Below are 3,665 nucleotides of genomic sequence, written 5' to 3' on the forward strand. Positions count from 1 at the left end.
CTCGGGAACCTCATTCATTGAAACAAAAACATCCAGAACACCGGAATCAAGTTCAGTTACATCAAAATCAGGCACATTGTTTGGTATATCATCAACAACATTTGGAAAATTAAATACATCAATGGGAAATACAGAATCAGCAGGAACAACATCTGTGAATTCTTCAACAGCGTCTTCAAACACCTCTTCAACTACCCCTTCAGCAAATTCTTTGACAGACAAGTCTTCAACTTGGAGGGTACCATTGTCAAGCAAAACCTGGATACCCTGTTGCAGCTTCAAGCAATCCTTACCCTGTGTGGCGCATTCCGAACAACCTTTCCCACAACCGGGGAAGACATCGGCCTTCAACAAACATTCCTTAATTTCCCACAACGGGGTCTTCAATTTCAACACATCCTTAACAGACTTGGCTTCTCCCTCCAGCATATTAACGTTTGCACCACCATGCTGTGGCATGGGATTGTTGACAACATTAGGAGCCGGTGCAAGGCTGATAGCCTTTGAATCAATAAGGTCCTGAACTACGTGCTTAAAAGCTTTGCAGTTCTCAATATTGTGGCCAGGTGCCCCAGAGTGGAAGCTACACCTAGCGTTGGCATCGTAACCCACCGGAAGTCTACCAACAGGAGGGGCCAGAGTGCGTAGCTGCACCAGTTGTAGCTGTTGAAGATTGGCAAGCAGTTGAGCGCACGACATTGGAAGAGTGTCGAAACGCCGGTCCATCATCCTCTGCCTCTGTTGATAGGTGGGTCTGTTACTTGGTTGTTGTTGTTGTTGATACTGAGCTTGCTGACGTTGTGGTTGCTGTTGTTGGTATTGATTCTGTTGACGCTGTGGTTGTTGTTGTTGTTGTAGTGGTGCTGCAGCCGGAATAGTCACAGCCGCAACATACGGTTGCTGATGATAGTTTTGAAAATTATTCCTCCTGTTTTGATATGAAGACGCAGAATTCACACCCCCTTCCCTCTGCTTCTGTCCTCCCATAAATGGCTTCTTTACCCCAGATGAAGATCCACCTCCATTGTGGCTCTTGTAGGTCTTCAGGTAATTCTCTACCCTCTCTCCGGTAGCGACCACATCAGCGAAGTTGGAGGCATTGCAACCCACCAGACGCTCCAGATAAGGTCCAGGCAACGTATTCATGAACATGTTGGCCATTTCCTTTTCCAACATGGGAGGTTGAACACGGGAAGCTGTCTCCCTCCAGCGTTGAGCGTATTCTCTGAAGCACTCATTGCTTTTGAGAGACAGGTTCTGGAGTTGAGTTCTATCTGGGGCCATGTCTGCATTATACTGGTATTTCTTCACAAAAGCTTCCGCCAAATCCCTCCAGCAACGGATATGGGCTCTATCCAACCTCATGTACCATTCCAGGGATGCCCCGGCTAGGCTGTCCTGGAAGAAGTACATAAGTAGCTTCTCGTCATCAGAGTATGCAACCATCTTTCGAAAGTAGGCTTGCACATGGGTCTTCGGGCAAGAGCTACCATTGTACTTGTCGAAGATTGGGACTTTGAACTTTGGTGGGACCCTCACGCCTGGGACCAATCCTAAGTCAGAAACATCTACCCCCAGGGGATTTTGTCCTTCCACCGCCTTCAGCCTCTCCTCTAATCTCCTGAACATGGGATCCATGCCATGGCCCATGCCAAAGTCTCCTGGAAGCAAGAACTGATCATCTTGATCATCGTGAATAGGTTGTTGATCGGGGTTGTTATGTGGGATTGGGATAGGCGTCGGCCCATTAACCTCTCCAATTGGAGGATCAGTCACGACCTCTGGTTGAGTAGTTGCAGGATTCCTATGTATCATTTGTCTAATCTCTTGCTGTCCCTGCGCTACTCCCTGGACCACGTCCATGAACTGGTTCATGCGGACCCTCATCTCTGCGAGCTCTGCTTGTAGATTCTCCATTGCTCTTTGCTGGTTTCTGCGGGTACCGTACCGGTGAATTCCTGAATCGGCTATCCTGCTGATGGAACACCAAATAATATGAGAACACCGCGGCGACACCTGTTATGCAAGAATATGCAAAAATGAAATGTTAATGCAATGACATGTTTATCACTTCAAAAAGGTATTCTACCCCCTTGATTCCAGTCTCACGAGAAAATCGAGCCATAAACTTCGGAGATCAAGATGCAATAGAGAGAAGGTCTTCATATAGATAAAATCAAAGAGAATGGCCTTAGCCGATAGTACATCAAAAGAGGATTTCCACAACAAGCATGTGGATCATCATTACACAGCAATAAAGCAAAAGTAAAGGGAGGAACAAGAATCAGGACTCAGCCTCCTGTGTACAAACCATAAGGACTGCTCCTCACTTCAGCCAGTAATGCTATCGTGTCGGGATGATCTGGAGATTCTGTCAAACGCCGGATAAGTAGATTCCTCTTGTGAATGATCCCATCCAGTTCGTTGATGTGCTCTCTGTAGTAATTCCCATCATCTTCTCCGAATACCTCTTCAAGTCTGGATTTCTTCAAACCTGCCAACACCTTGAGCTCTTCAATCTGTCCTCGAGCCTCATTGAGTTGATCGGTGATGTAACCATTGGTAGAACGGGCACACAGAAGCTCATGGTTCTTCTCTTTCAACAAAGTCTTCAATTTCTCCATCTGACCAGTCAGTTCGGTCACCATCTCCTCCTCTTTTGCCTTCCGAGAAGTTGAAAATGCATCCCATCGCTCTTGCCACCCAGCTAATTTACCATGAGCATCCATTAATTGTTGCTTGACTCGCCTCAACTCAGAACTGGATGATCCCAAGGCCTTGTCTGTCTTCCTGAAGAAGTCCACCTCCACAGTTAATTTTCCTTCTGCTTCCTCTTGCAATCTGACGGCTTCCCCCTTCTGATATTCTGCCTCATGGAATTGATGCATATAGTCTTGCAATTTCACACTTAACTCCGAGTTTTCAATTTGAAGCTCCTCCATGGCTTTCTTCAATTTGTCATACTCCTCTCGGCTCACTACTGTTGACTGCGCAGGAGTCGGTGGATACAAAGGTTCTTCTATAGGAAACGGCAGACCAAACTCTTCAACTCTTCCTTGAAGCCACTCTTCATACTGAGGATAAGTCCTACAATCTCCTTTTCCAAGCACAACTCTTCCTCTCTTGATCACCTTGAGCCAGGCCTCAGTTGCCTTACGGGATACAGTCAAATCAGGTGAAGAATGGAAAAACAGAGATTCTTCCACACCCTTTTCCAAAGGCGGAGTTCTTAAAGCATATCCAAACTGTCTGACTGCTAGAGAAGGATTATAGTTGATTCCTCCTCTTCTTCCTACCAATGGTACATTTGGGAAGTTCCCACAACTGTGAATAATATCTGCCCGAGGCAAGCTCCTGTCAGACCACCAAGAAATATCTTCAGCCCTCAACCCCATCAATCTCTTCGACCAACTCAACGAGTCCTCGATATCAATGAACGCTCCTGATTTGGGTAGGTGAGAACTGAACCACTTATAAAACAAAGGCGCACAACAATTCAACAATCCTCCTTTTCTATTCTCATTCCTGTGGTGCACTGAATGAAAGAAATCTCCTAGCAAGGTCGGCACTGGATTTCCCAACACGAAGAGGCGTATTGCGTCCATGTCCACAAATTTGGCAACATTAGGGAACAAGACAATCCCATACACACAAAGAGACAACAC

The sequence above is a fragment of the Lathyrus oleraceus genome, chromosome 1 (assembly GCF_024323335.1).
Source record: "Lathyrus oleraceus cultivar Zhongwan6 chromosome 1, CAAS_Psat_ZW6_1.0, whole genome shotgun sequence".
In the NCBI taxonomy this organism is placed as follows: Eukaryota; Viridiplantae; Streptophyta; class Magnoliopsida; order Fabales; family Fabaceae; genus Lathyrus; species Lathyrus oleraceus.